Source organism: Bos taurus, chromosome 7 (genome assembly GCF_002263795.3).
Source record: "Bos taurus isolate L1 Dominette 01449 registration number 42190680 breed Hereford chromosome 7, ARS-UCD2.0, whole genome shotgun sequence".
Taxonomy (NCBI): domain Eukaryota; kingdom Metazoa; phylum Chordata; class Mammalia; order Artiodactyla; family Bovidae; genus Bos; species Bos taurus.
Genome location: NC_037334.1, coordinates 9,763,217 through 9,779,364, shown reverse-complemented (window position 1 = coordinate 9,779,364; position 16,148 = coordinate 9,763,217). Strand labels below are relative to the sequence as shown.

The following is a 16,148-nucleotide window of genomic DNA, read 5'->3' as shown; positions in this document are numbered from 1 at the left end:
AAGATGAGATGCTTGAATGGCATCCCTGACTCAATGGACATGAGTTTGAACAAACTCTGGGAGATAGTGAAGGACAGAGAAGCCTGGCATGCTGCAGTCCATTGGGTCGTAAAGAGTTGGACATGACTTAGCAACTGAACAGCAACAAAGTGTATGGAGGACCTGAAGTCAAAGAAAGGTAAATTCCAAGAAGTAAATCGAATGAGAAATTTCTGATTTCTTAAACTATCAAAGGTCTGAAATTTCTGGCTCTGAGGCTTTGAACATTTCAAGCTTCAACTGTAAGCCCTTTTTCAGCCCAGGAAAATTTGCTTTTTATAACTGACCACAGTATACATCACAGAGGCTATTTTACTTGAGTGTGAGCTGTGGGTAGCAGCAGAGCTAAGGTACACTCCTAAGCCTGTACAATAAAATAAGGAGACAACTGAGAGGTGAGACGCACAGGTGGGAAATGCTTTATACTTCCCTTAAGCTGATGCAATTCTATGTATGGAGGAAACCAACTTAGAATAAGAGTAAAAGATACCAACAAGGGGAATACTACCCAACAGCCCAGCTGCAAATTTCTTTTTTTTTTTATTTTTGCAGGGCACAACCTTTATTATTTTTTTTTCTTTACTTTTTTTTTCCACCACAGGTATACATGTGTTCCCCATCCTGAACCCTCCTCCCTCCTCCCTCCCCATACCCTCCCTCGGGGTCGTCCCAGTGCACCAGCCCCAAGCATCAAGTATCGTGCATTGAACCTTGACTGGCATCTCGTTTCATACATGATATTTTACATGTTTCAATGCCATTCTCCCAAATCTTCCCACCCTCTCCCTCTCCCACAGAGTCCATAAGACTGTTCTATACATCAGTGTCTCTTTTGCTGTCTCGTATACAGGGTTATCGTTTCCATCTTTCTAAATTCCATATATATGCGTTAGTATACTGTATTGGTGTTTTTCCTTCTGGCTTACTTCACTCTGTATAATAGGCTCCAGTTTCATCCACCTCATTAGAACTGATTCAAATGTATTCTTTTTAATGGCTGAGTAATACTCTATTGTGTATATGTACCACAGCTTTCTTATGCATTCATCTGCTGATGGACATCTAGGTTGCTTCCATGTCCTGGCTATTATAAACAGTGCTGCGATGAACATTGGGGTACATGTGTCTCTTTCCCTTCTGGTTTCCTCAGTGTGTATGCCCAGCAGTGGGATTGCTGGATCATAAGGCAGTTCTATTTCCAGTTTTTTAAGGAATCTCCACACTGTTCTCCATAGTGGCTGTACTAGTTTGCATTCCCACCAACAGTGTAAGAGGGTTCCCTTTTCTCCACACCCTCTCCAGCATTTATTATTTGTAGACTTCTGGATCGCAGCCATTCTGACTGGTGTGAAATGGTACCTCATAGTGGTTTTGATTTGCATTTCTCTGATAATGAGTGATGTTGAGCATCTTTTCATGTGTTTGTTAGCCATCTGTATGTCTTTTTTGGAGAAATGTCTATTTAGTTCTTTGGCCCATTTTTTGATTGGGTCATTTATTTTTCTGGAGTTGAGCTGTAGGAGTTGCTTGTATATTTTTGAGATTAGTTGTTTGTCAGTTGCTTCATTTGCTTTTTTTTTTTTCTCCCGTTCTGAAGGCTGTCTTTTCACCATGCTAATAATTTCCTTTAATGTGCAGAAGCTTTTAAGGTTAATTAGGTCCCATTTGTTTATTTTTGATTTTATTTCCAATATTCTGGGAGGTGGGTCATAGAGGATCCTGCTGTGATGTATGTCAGTGAGTGTTTTGCCTATGTTCTCCTCTAGGAGTTTTATAGTTTCTGGTCTTACGTTGAGATCTTTAATCCATTTTGAGTTTATTTTTGTATATGGTGTTAGAAAGTGTTCTAGTTTCATTCTTTTACAAATGGTTGACCAGATTTCCCAGCACCACTTGTTAAAGAGATTGTCTTTAATCCATTGTATATTCTTGCCTCCTTTGTCAAAGATAAGGTGTCCATATGTGCGTGGATTTATCTCTGGGCTTTCTATTTTGTTCCATTGATCTGTATTTCTATCTTTGTGCCAGTACCATACCGTCTTGATAACTGTGGCTTTGTAGTAGAGCCTGAAGTCAGGTAGGTTGATTCCTCCAGTTCCATTTTTCTTTCTCAAGATCGCTTTGGCTATTCGAGGTTTTTTGTATTTCCATACAAATTGTGAAATTATTTGTTCTAGCTCTGTGAAGAATACTTTTGGTAGATTGATAGGGATTGCATTGAATCTATAAATTTCTTTGGGTAGTATACTCATTTTCACTATATTGATTTTTCCAATCCATGAACATGGTGTATTTCTCCATCTATTAGTGTCCTCTTTGATTTCTTTCACCAGTGTTTTATAGTTTTCTATATATAGGTCTTTAGTTTCTTTAGGTAGATATATTCCTAAGTATTTTATTCTTTTCGTTGCAATGGTGAATGGAATTGTTTCCTTAATTTCTATTTCTCTTTTCTCATTATTAGTGTATAGGAATGCAAGGGATTTCTGTGTGTTGATTTTATATCCTGCAACTTTACTATAATCATTGATTAGTTCTAGTAATTTTCTGGTTGGAGTCTTTAGGGTTTTATATGTAGAGGATCATGTCATCTGCAAATAGTGAGAGTTTTACTTCTTCTTTTCCAATTTGGATTCCTTTTATTTATTTTTCTGCTCTGATTGCTGTGGCCAAAACTTCCAAAACTATGTTGAATAGTAATGGTGAAAGTGGGCACCCTTGTCTTATTCCTGACTTTAGAGGAAATGCTTTCAATTTTTCACCATTGAGGATAATGTTTGCTGAGGGTTTGTCATATATAGCTTTTATTATGTTGAGGTATGTTCCTTCTATTCCTGCTTTCTGGAGAGTTTTTTATCATAAATGGGTGTTGAATTTTGTCAAAGGCTTTCTCTGCATCTATTGAGATAATCATATGGTTTTTATTTTTCAATTTGTTAATGTGGTGTATTACATTGATTGATTTGCGGATATTGAAGAATCCTTGCATCCCTGGGATAAAGCCCACTTGGTCATGGTGTATGGTCTTTTTAATGTGTTGTTGGATTCTGATTGCTAGAATTTTGTTTAGGATTTTTGCATCTATGTTCATCAGTGATATTGGCCTGTAGTTTTTTTTTGTGTGTGTGTGTGGGATCTTTGCCAGGTTTTGGTATTAGGGTGATGGTGGCCTCATAGAATGAGTTTGGAAGTTTACCTTCCTCTGCAATTTTCTGGAAGAGTTTGAGCAGGATAGGTGTTAGCTCTTCTCTAAATTTTTGGTAGAATTCAGCTGTGAAGCCGTCTGGACCTGGGCTTTTGTTTGCTGTAAGATTTTTGATTACAGTTTCAATTTCCATCCTTGTGATGGGTCTGTTAAGGTTTTCTATTTCTTCCTGGTCCAGTTTTGGAAAGTTGTACTTTTCTAAGAATTTGTCCATTTCTTCCACGTTGTCCATTTTATTGGCATATAATTGTTGATAGTAGTCTCTTATGATCCTTTGTATTTCTGTGTTGTCTGTTGTGATCTCTCCATTTTCGTTTCTAATTTTATTGATTTGATTTTTCTCCCTTTGTTTCTTGATGAGTCTGGCTAATGGTTTGTCAATTTTATTTATCCTTTCAAAGAACCAGCTTTTGGCTTTGTTGATTTTTGCTATGGTCTCTTTTGTTTCTTTTGCATTTATTTCTGCTCTAATTTTTAAGATTTCTTTCCTTCTACTAACCCTGGGGTTCTTCATTTCTTCCTTTTCTAGTTGCTTTATGTGTAGAGTTAGGTTATTTATTTGACTTTTTTCTTGTTTCTTGAGGTTTGCCTGTATTGCTATGAACTTTCCCCTTAAGACTGCTTTTACTGTGTCCCACAGGTTTTGGGTTGTTGTGTTTTCATTTTCATTCATTTCTATGCAAATTTTGATTTCTTTTTTGATTTCTTCTGTGATTTGTTGGTTATTCAGCAGGGTGTTGTTCAGCCTCCATATGTTGGAATTTTTAATAGTTTTTCTCCTGTAATTGAGATCTAATCTTACTGCATTGTGGTCAGAAAAGATGCTTGGAATGATTTCTATTTTTTTGAATTTACCAAGGCTAGCTTTATGGCCCAGGATGTGATCTATCCTGGAGAAGGTTCCATGTGCGCTTGAGAAAAAGGTGAAATTCATTGTTTTGGGATGAAATGTCCTATAGATATCAATTAGGTCTAACTGGTCTATTGTATCGTTTAAAGTTTGTGTTTCCTTGTTAATTTTCTGTTTAGTTGATCTATCCATAAGTGTGAGTGGGGTATTAAAGTCTCCCATTATTATTGTGTTATTGTTAATTTCTCCTTTCATACTTGTTAGCATTTGTCTTACATACTGCGGTGCTCCTGTGTTGGGTGCGTATATATTTATAATTGTTATATCTTCTTCTTGGATTGATCCTTTGATCATTATGTAGTGACCTTCTTTGTCTCTTTTCACAGCCTTTCTTTTAAAGTCTATTTTATCTGATATGAGTATTGCTACTCCTGCTTTCTTTTGGTCCCTATTTGCATGGAAAATCTTTTTCCAGCCCTTCACTTTCAGTCTGTATGTGTCCCCTGTTTTGAGGTGGGTCTCCTGTAGACAACATATGTAGGGGTCTTGTTTTTGTATCCATTCAGCCAGTCTTTGTCTTTTGGTTGGGGCATTCAACCCATTTACGTTTAAGGTAATTACTGATAAGTATGATCCCGTTGCCATTTACTGTATTGTTTTGGGTTCGAATTTATACACCATTTTTGTGTTTCCTGTCTAGAGAATATCCTTTAGTATTTGTTGGAGAGCTGGTTTGGTGGTGCAGAATTCTCTCAGCTTTTTCTTGTCTGAGAAGCTTTTGATTTCTCCTTCATACTTGAATGAAATCCTTTCTGGGTACAATAATCTGGGCTGTAGGTTATTTTCTTTCATCATTTTAAGTATGTCTTGCCATTCCCTCCTGGCTTGAAGAGTTTCTATTGAAAGATCAGCTGTTATCCTTATGGGAATTCCCTTGTGTGTTATTTGTTGTTTTTCCCTTGCTGCTTTTAATATTTGTTCTTTGTGTTTGATCTTTGTTAATTTGATTAATATGTGTCTTGGGGTGTTTCACCTTGGGTTTATCCTGTTTGGTATTCTCTGGGTTTCTTGGACTTGGGTGATTATTTCCTTCCCCAGTTTAGGGAAGCTTTCAAATATTATCTCCTCAAGTATTTTCTCATGGTCTTTCTTTTTGTCTTCTTCTTCTGGAACCCCTATGATTCGAATGTTGTAGCGTTTAATATTGTCCTGGAGGTCTCTGAGGTTGTCCTCATTTCTTTTAATTCGTTTTTCTTTTATTCTCTCTGATTCATTTATTTTACCATTCTATCTTCTAATTCACTAATCCTATCTTCTGCCTCTGTTATTCTACTATTTGTTGCCTCCAGAGTGTTTTTAATTTCATTTATTGCATTATTCATTATATATTGACTCTTTTTTATTTCTTCTAGGTCCTTGTTAAACCTTTCTTGCATCTTCTCAATCCTTGTCTCCAAGCTATTTATCTGTGATTCCATTTTAATTTCAAGATTTTGGATCAATTTCACTATCAGTATTCGGAATTCTTTATCAGGTAGATTCCCTATCTCTTCCTCTTTTGTTTGGTTTGGTGGGTATTTATCCTGTTCCTTTATCTGTTGGCTATTCCTCTGTCTCTTCATTTTGTTTAAATTGCTGAGTTTGGGGTGTCCTTTCTGTATTCTGGCAGTTTGTGGAGTTCTCTTTATTGTGGCTTTTCCTCGCTGTGTGTGGGTTTGTACAGGTGGCTTGTCAAGGTTTCCTGATTAGGGAAGCTTATGTCGGTGTTCTGATGGGTGGAGCTGTATTTCTTCTCTTTGTTCAGTCGCGCTGTGGGGAGGGAGGGAGGGATGCTGCAAACAAATTACACTGGCGTGCGCTCGCAGTGCCTCAGCCACACTGGGTCTGCCCCCGATCACGGCGCGTGTAGCCTCCCTGCCCACACTGCTCCGGCTCTAGGTTGTTCCGCCGGGAACAATTCGAGGCTGGCCCTGGGTTGCATGCACCTCCCAGGTCCAAGCCGCTCAGGTTCAGGCACTCGGGTAGTCCTCAGAGGCGCAGACTCAGTTGGGCCTGAGTTTTGTGCTCTTCCCAGGTCCGAGCAGCTCAAGTGATGAGGTGTTTGGCGAGCGCCAATGCTGCAACTTATCGCCTCCCCGCCACTCGGTTATCTGGGTGTAAAACCGGCGCACCTTCTCAGGCAGATGTTGACCGTCCAGACCCCCAAGAAGTTTTAGTTAGCAAAGAAGCCTGCTTACAGTTTTATAGATAATGTCTCTCTGGGGCTGCGATTGCCCCCTTCCGGCTCTGGCTGCCTGTCACCGGAGGGGGAAGGTCTGCAGCCGGCTATCTCTGTTCAGTTCTTTGTTCCGTGCGCGGGCCTGGCGGTGTCTTAGGTTGGGGCTGGCTTTTCGCGTGGTAGATATCCCACAGTCTGGTTTGCTAGCCCAAATTATTTCGCTTAGATAGTGCTCAGGGTATTCAGGCCAGATTCTTACTCTAAGCGATGCAGCCCGTGCTGCACCTCCCTGCCCAGCCCCCGCTTGCTAATGGCGCGTGCAGGCGTCTGCGCTGCTTCTCCGCTGGGGGAGTTACCGTAGGACTCGCAATCTTCGAGTTTTAATTGTTTATTTATTTTTTCTCCCTGTTATATTGCCCTCTGTGCTTCCAAAGCTCGGCACAGGTTCGGCAGTGAGAAGGTTTCCTGGTGTTTGGAAACTTCTCTCTTTTTAAGACTCCCTTCCCGGGACGGAACTCCGTCCCTCCCTCTTTTGTCTCTTTTTTTGTCTTTTATATTTTTTCCTACCTCCTTTCGAAGAGTTGGATTGCTTTTCTGGGTGCCTGATGTCCTCTGCGGGCATTCAGAAGTTGTTTTGTGGAATTTACTCGACGTTTAAATGCTCTTTTGATGAATTTGTGGGGGAGAAAGTGTTCTCCCCGTCCTACTCCTCCGCCATCTTCCCAGCTGCAAATTTCAACACCATGTCATTAAGAAAGTTGTCAGAACAGGCAAGATAAACTAACTGAGTTCACAAAAATAGTGAGGGATTTTCACCTTGCTACAGAAGGACAGCCTCAACACCATTAAGCTTTCTAACAAGGAATGCAGGACACTGATGACCCAGCTAACCAGAACCAGAATTCCACAGAGCTAGGAGTTCATGATGACCACCTAGTGCAGGGGGTGGCAGATGTCCAGAAAGTGGTCATAGGCCATTGTTGGCAGAAGGAAGTCATCCAAACCTGCAAACAGCATGCCAAACACACACACACACACACACACACACACACACACACACACACACCTGGGTGATACAGGCTTCATAGGTTATAACTGCTCTGTGTCTGGATGCTCCACAGCATCTTTGGGATGGTGGTGGATGTGACACAGATGTCTACAAAGGACAGGCTAGAAAGGAAGAAGTACATGGGGGTGTGGAGGTGGGAATCTGAGCTGACAGCCAGGATGATGAGTAGGTTTCCAAATACAGTGTTCAGGCACATGGAGAGGAAAAACCCAAATATGAGGGGCTGCAGTGTTGTTCCTCTGAAAAACTCAGAAGAAATTCTGAAACTCCTGTTTGGTTCCTTATGCCACCTTAGTGGTGGAGGTAACTCAAAAAAAAAAAAAAAAAAAAGGGAAAATAACACGACTAATTTTCACACAATCAGGCATGGCTCACATTGTTGAAATGCTATCATTTACATTTTTCTGTCAAAAAATTAATTTCAACATTTTATTCACAGACCAGTTCCCCTTTATTGGTTAAGCTAATCATCTCTGGGCTTCCCAGGTGGCTCAGCAATAAAGAATCCACCTGCAATGCAGAAGATGCTGGTTTGATCCCGGGGTCAGAAAGATCCCCTGGAGAAGGGAATGAGAGCCCACTCCAGTATTCTTGCCTGGGAAATCCCATGGACAGAGGAGCCTGGTGGACTATAGTCCATGGGGTGGCAAAGAGTCTAATATGATTTAGTGAGTAAACAACAACAACTTCATCTCTAATTAGAAAACTTTTTCTGCTTTTAGCATTTTCCCCAACATATCATCTATTCAGCACATTTAATGAAAAGCTATTTCCTTCATTTTGGGAATACAAATTCAGTATAATGTTCCAGGTGCTGCCTAGGCAAAGATTGGAGCATTCTGAAAAATAAAAGCTCCTAAAAATCCAGCCATGGAGGAAAAAACACATGACCAAATAAAAAATTATTTAGCATGCCAAAGGGTGACAGGTGCTTTGAAGAAATTTGCATGCTGCTAAAAGGGAAAGAGTGAAGAAGAGTGTAGTTTTGGGGAAATGTTCATGTAAGACATGGAAATACGGTGACATTTGAACAGAGACTTTCAGGGAAAGGAAGCAGGAGCCACAAATATATCAGATGAAATGTGTGTCAGGCCAGGAGAACAGCCTGTGCAAAGGCTTTAGGAAGCTACTTATTTAAAGATGTTCAGTGTGTGGAGTGACATGAGCAGGAGGGAGAATGAGGAGATATGGCGTCAGAGGATACTGAAAAACAAGTTGGCCTCCCTGTTGCTGCTGAAACTTCAAGTCACAGGGTTCTCTAATCCACACAAATTGTTGCAAAGATGTCCTGTATGTGTAAATGAATCTCTTCTGTTGATTGAGCTCTGGCCTCTGTATATTAGTCACCTCAGAATACGTGAGGTCCCCCTGGTCTCAGGACTTTGCACGCTTCACAAGACATGGGCAGAAACACAAACACAGAGTAGACCCTGTCTTCCTAGACTGTTACTTTCATCTATATTTCACCCCTAGAGACCCTGATAAACTTAGAGATGATAAAACTCAAATTGATCAGGTCAGGTTATTTGTAAATAATTTTTTATTTATTTCCAGAATTTACAGTTTTAAATTTTCCAGGTACCAAAAAACTTGGGGTTCAGTTGTGGCATGGCCACCTTATGCTTTGTATTAACAATCCATATTTTTTTTTCAGTAAACAAATATATTTGTGTATGTGGGTTTTTCTGGTGGTTCAGACAGTACAGAACCTGCCTGCAGCATGAGAGACCTGGATTTGGTCCCTGGGTTGGGAAGATTCTCTGGAGAAGGGAATAACAACCCACTCCAGTATTCTTCCCTGAAGAATTCCATGGACAGAGGAGCCTGGTGGGCTACAGTCCATGGGGTTGATATCTTGCATTAAAAATATATAACTTTTTTCAGTAAAAAATATTTTTGTGTATTATCTGTATTATTTCTGTAAAACTGGGTTTTAAGATATAGGTATACATTCTGAAAGAAAAGGAAAGAGAGAGAGATGGACACAAGAGAAAATAAAGATCCCCAATAAGCTGAAACACTCCCTGAGAAAATATGTGGAAAAAGACTCCTTTGATTCTGGAACATTTCATGTGTTGCTGTATTTCTTTGATGTCTAGGAAAAGTAATAAAAGAGAAAAAAATAAAGTAATCCAAGAGATAAAGTTGTGATGTAGTGAGACACAGACTGTACAGCCCAAGATAAAAATGAGCAAAAAGAATAAACCAATACTACACAACAGTATGTATAAAATGTGCAGTGAGTGTAAAATGAACTTGGTTAATTTTCATACAGACAGCAAAACTTGCTTTTCCTGTGCCTATTTCCTATTCATTTGACTAATTGGTTTTACATGATCTAATAGCAGAGGAGGCCAGACTCTTTCTCTCTTTTTATATGTAGCATCTTCTCTTTGTTATTCTTTGATTTTGTTCCTTTCCTGATGAGTCCTAAGGGCTCACTCCAGTTCTAGGTCTGATCTTTGCCCAAGCTTTAACAATGACTTCTCAAGACTGGCACATACCTTGATTATTCCAACATTTTTACAGAGTAACATTTTTTGTTACTATTAGTAACAAAATAGTATCATTAGTTTTTCCTATTTTTAATTTTTTCCTATTACATTCTGGACATTGTATTATATACACATTTCATTCATTGTACTCTATTTTCTCAACTATGATGATAGATCTTAACAGTCAGGAACTTCTACTTTGTTCACCTTTGTGTTTTAACCAAGTGTGTAAATGTAGATACACTTGTACAAAAATCAATTTATAAAAATGAAAAATTAGGAAATAAAAAGAATGGCAAGGAGATTGAAACCAGGTTAAAATAGTAGAATTTAAAAACAAATGCAGTAAATAAAATTAAATGGAGTGTTGAAAAATAATTGAACAAGAAATACAGTAGCAGTAACTTATGATATCAGTATAGGTTAAATTGGCAATGAACTAGATATAAAATAAAATGATATATAATATTCTTAGAGTGAACTGGTATGTAGTACATGCTCAATTATTTTTTGTTGAATGAATTGACTGAAGTATGTTGTTATTTATGAACACACAATATATGACAAGGCTGTACTTCAATTTATTTAGAAGGATTGATTTGCTGGAAAAAAAAAAAAAAAAACAACTAGCACAAACATCTATCAAGCTTGCAAAAATAAAATTTCCTCCTTCCCTCAAACATCTTAACAAAAAATGAGAGTTACAGAATCAGTGTAAGAAGAACCAACACAGTATAGATAAACATATTGAAATTTACATATAAAATAGTTGGTGGATAAAACTATTTTAGATAAAGCAAGAAACTCAAAGTAAGACAATAAACACATTTAACTAAGTAAATATCTTTAAAATTATTTCCAAAGTGTCACTTAAAAGTCAACTGAAAACCAATCTTTTGTAAAAATTGTCTGAAAGGCTATTAACTGTGGAAAAATTGACTTATAACTTATGGGTACATAATAATAATAGGCAAATCAAAGTGGTGACCAAATATATAGATATTTACTTTACCTCAGTATATAATTTGAGAAAACAAGAAGAAATCTCTTTCATAGCATCACCTTGAGGAAAAACTTAAAGATCTCACACTTTGGAGTGAGAAGCTTTGAATTAACAGCTGTGGCATGCTCTGATTTTTCTGGCAGAAACATGAGTGTTACAACTTTTTAGGTAAACAGTCTGAAGACAGCTATCAATATTTAAAATGCAGATAGTCTTTAATTTGAGGGTCTTCAGAGTTGGCATGATTGACATTCAAGTCCAGATCACTGTGGTGGAATCTGTCTTATACATTGTGACCCCTGTGGAGCCACCCATGTGACAGACAAAAAAAAAAAAAAGAAACCAGAATATTGCTCAGTGTACCCTGGGTGACAAAATCATCCATGATTCCAACCACAGTTCAAACATCACTATCTCAACATCTATTAGTAGCATTGATTAAAGAAGCAACATAACTGTAAAGAATATGAGAGTAAAAGTGAGGGTAACACAGGCACACCATGAAATGTTGAATGGCCATAAACAATGAATCATCACTAGACTAGTGATTGGAGGCAAGTCCATGAGGAAATATTAAAATGGAGCAAGGGGTAGGAAAAATGACTCCATTCAAACAAAAGAGTACTTATGAAGTATATGGAGTCTGTGTGGATAATATAAAAAGTGAAGTTTTAAAAGAATCTAAAAATTTATGGAAAATTGTCAGTGAGAATAAAATTAGGTTAAGTAGAGTGGTTTTAAAACAACTATAAATAAATAAATTTTAATTTTAAAAAACTATACATTATATGTGGAATATAGAAAAATAGTACTGTTGAACCTATTTGTGGGGAAGGAATGGAGATGCAGACATAGAGAATGGACTTGTGGATGCAGTGGGGGAAGAAGAGGGGGAATAAACTGAGTAAGTAGTGTTGACATAAATACACTACTATGTGTAAAATAGCTAGCTATTGGGAAGCTGCTATATAACACAGGGAGCCCAGACCTAGAGGAGTGGGGTGGCAGCGGGAGGAAGGGAGGCTCAAGAGGAGGGGATATATATTTATATTATATATTTATATAATATATAATTATTAAAAAAATATGTGCTCGACTGCATATCAAAATCACATATATGCCATCATTTCCCCCCTACCTCTTTGGAGCTATCTGAGGTGCTGTATTCTGGGCTGCAGACCTCCTATTGTTACAAATAAAACTTAACATGCAACTTTCATGGTGTGCACTTTTTTTCGTTGACATGGAAAAAGTGTAAAGGGCAATATATTAGCACTGTGCTGTGCTGTGTTAAGTTGCTTCATCGTGTCTGACTCTTTGCAACCCCATTGACTGCAGCATGCCAGGCTCCTCTGTCCACAGGAATTCTCCAGGCGAGAATACTGGAATGGGTTGCCATGTCCTCCTCCAGGGAATCTTCCCAACCTAGTGATCAAACCTGCATCTCTTATGTCTCCTGCATTGGCAGGCAGGTTCTTAACCACTAGGGCCACCTGGGAACCCCCATATTAGCACTAATGAGTCACAACTTCTGGCATCATTTTGCTTAAAACAATGATTTGCAAGTGGGAAACATTAAAGTGACAGCTCATCTCCTTCAGGGGAAAAAACAAACTTAAAAATAAAAAACAACGGAGAACACACAGTGTAATTGATGGATAGGTTTGACCACACAAAATTTATAAACACCCACAGTTCCCCTCCAATACATTATATATAGATAAACGAACTAAATGACAAACAGCCACAAACTTTTTTTTTGTGAGAAAAAAAAGTCCAATTCTTTTTTTTTTTTTAGCATTTTATTTATTTATTTTTTAACTTTTTTATTTTAATTAGAAGGTAATTACTTTACAATATTGTATGGGATTTGCCATACCTCAACATGAATCCGCCACGACTGTACACACGTTCCCAGTCCTGAACCCCCTCCCACCTCCCTCCCCGTACCATCCCTCTGGGTCATCCCAGTGCACCAGCCCCAAGCATCCTGTATCCTGTATCCTGGACTGGCGATTCATTTCTTATATGATATTATACATGTTTCAATGCCATTCTCCCAAATCATCCCCCCCCTCACTCTCCCACAGAGTCCAAAAGACTGTTCTATACATCTGTGTCTCTTTTGCTGTCTTGCATACAGGGTTATTGTTACCATCTTTCTAAATTCCATATATATATGCGTTAGTATACTGCATTGATGTTTTTCTTTCTGGCTTACTTCACTCTGTATAATCAGCTCCAGTTTCATCCACCTCATTAGAACTGATTCAAATGTATTTTTTTAATGGCTGAGTAATACTCCATTGTGTATAGGTACCACAGCTTTCTTATCCATTCATCTGCTCATGGACATCTAGGTTGCTTCCATGTTCTGGCTATTATAAACACTGCTGCGATGAATATTGGGGTACATGTGTCTCTTGCAATCAAAAATATGAATAAAGTTTCTCTGATTCTTCTCTACCAAAGCAAGGAGTCATACAGATAATTTGAGATAAAGAAAGTAAATGGCTAATAAATCCACAAACATATCTACCCTCATAGGTAATGAAATGATTGCAAAGTAAGATAATTAGCATACCCCTTCTCACATCTAAAATTCATAGAAGATACTGTGAAATATGTTTCTCACAACCACAAGGACTTTTGCAAAGATGCATTTGCAAGAATTCCTTGGTGTGGATCTTTCTTATCAATAAGTAAACATGGTCAAATATGTCATCTTAAAACTTAGAAAGAAATGTTTTCATTTCATTTTATACCCCTACACAGCTAGTACACTATTTCTCCACTCCAGTTAATTAATAAGATACTTGGACATAAGTCCTACTTTAACTGGAAGCACTTTTTTGCCTCTCATCCCTTTTCTGATGGAGCTTTCATTCCTATTAATATCTCATTATTATCACTGAACATTACCTTACTGAGTTCAATGTTCATGTCTCTTTTTTAGCATCTAAAAAATACTTTGAATTTTCACCAAGCAACCACATCCTGTCCATCCTGAAGGGTGCAGTAGGGAACTATATACAATTCCCTGTCTGCGCATTAGCACATTTCTCTCTTATTACAAATGCTTCTAAATAATTGATCTTCTTGCCAGACACTGGTCTGAACAGAAAGAATAATTTCCTTGTTGAATCTCTGTTCCTATGCAACTGGGCTATAAACCGGGTGAATTCAATTTTTATTATTCCTTATCTAATACTTCTCCTGACTTCCAGAGGTCTAACCTTAAGTTGTTTTTTCCAGTTTATAATGTTGAGTGACTCATCTTGCTTACGTTTCTTGGACTTCCAAAGCCTTGACTTGTGATGGGGGTAAAACTCCTGATATTCCTAGAAGTTTGATTTTTCCCTTCATAACAAAGGGGATACTTTTTTTTTCTATACATAAAACTTTTATAATACAGTCCTTAGCTTTGTGACACTTTTGCAAAATAATGAGGGATTTCATATTTATATAGCAGTAGAAGTGTTAGTTAAAATTCAGTATTAAAAGCTTGTTAATTACAAGAGATATATTTAGGCCTTAGCACTTTATTGTCTAACTTTGTTTTGAAAAGTCTTGTCTATGCATTCTTAGTCATTTAGTCGTGTCTGATTCTTTTGTAACACTATGGACTGTAGCCTGCCAGGCTCCTCTCCATGGGATTTTTCAGGCAAGAGTACTGAAGTGGGTTTCCATTTTCTCCTTCAGGGGATCTTCCTGATCCAGGGATAGAAGAGGCATCTCCTGTGTCTCCTGCATTGCAAGCAGATTCTTTACCCACTGAGCCACTGGGGGAGTCCTATTCTCTATGAACAGTTACTATTAGGATCTCTGTTCTTCATGCAAGAGTGGGGTTTACAGGGATTTAGTAATCTGCTCATGTTGTAGTCTAGTTAATGAATAGAATCTTATTTAGAAATATGTCAGGATCCTTGCAGTTCTCAAACTCTGTAGCAGTGTTTATCAACCATGTATGATTTTCCTCCTGGGGATATTTGACATTGTCTAGAGGGACAGGCTGGTGACACTGGCAATGCAGAGAATAACACCAACAAATAATCATCAAACACAAATATGAATAGTAAGAATATAAATTCTGGACCAACACTTCAACTTTTTGATGTGCACAGGAGTAAACTAGGGAACTAAGGACACTAGTTCAAATGTAAATTCTGATTCAGCATGTCTCCTGTGATCCCAGAAACTCTGCACTTCTAACAAGCTCCTGGATGATATTGTTGCTGCAGGTCCTAATCTATGGACCACTGTCTGAGTTGCAAGACTGTGGTCATGTGTTAAGAGTCAGGTGTGTTAAATTTTTCTTCACCATGTATTTTGCTAATATAAGATTTTAATGAAAAACATATTCAACCAATTCAGAGGCTACCATATATTCTGTGTATGATTTATATTACAAACCTCAAGGGACTTCATTTAGTATACTTCTGAAAAGACTGTGTAGTAAACAGAATGTGTTGTACTCAGTTGCATCAGACTCTTTAGACTGTAGCCCGCCATGTTCCTATGTCCATGGGATTTTCCAGGCAAGAATAGTGGAGTGGGCTGCTATTTCCTCCTTCAGGGGATCTTTCTGATCCAGGGATCAAACCTGCATCTCCTGCATTGGCAGGTGAATTCTTTACCAGTGAAGCCACTTGGGAAACCAGTAAACAAAATAAGGACTTCCAAAAGATGTCTACCTACAAATCCCAAAAACCTTAGAATATGTTAGTTTATATATTATAAAAATGTATTATATAAGTTTAATTATATATTAAATAAAATTTTGTCTCAGACAACTAAGTTTAAGCCTCTCATTTCATTTGTTTAACTTACCTTGGGTGAGGCTATGTTACCTTGAAATTCCATCTTAATAGAAGACTAAGTTTTAAGTACTTCTGGAGACAGGCTACCTGCTCTAGCTGACCCAGTAAATGGCCTTTTCATAAATGTAAGTCTGATGGTCTGATTCTGAGGCATTTGAGGAATAAATATAGGAAAATAATTTACTATGAAAATCATCCTATTTTAATTCTGTTTCTAAATTCCTGCACTGTTGTTCATGCTAATTCAAACATTCATTCTTTGATTTCTATCATCTTCAACTTCCTCTCAAATTCTCTTTCACTGTAAAAGAAGAGATCATAATTGTCTATGCAATTGTACATAAATGTGTTTGTGCTTATTTGAAAGAAGAATGTGTACAAATGCACATACACAGACCACTCCCCTAAATGTTTTCTTTGAATATAATTAAATATTTCCACACACTTTT

The 16,148-nt window shown here is 37.8% G+C and overlaps 1 pseudogene; it reads right to left on the bottom strand.

Annotated features, from left to right (window-relative positions):
* Positions 1–293: 293 nt before the first annotated feature.
* On the bottom strand, positions 294–15,742 carry LOC100141148 (olfactory receptor 7A5-like; annotated as a pseudogene).
* Positions 15,743–16,148: the final 406 nt, after the last annotated feature.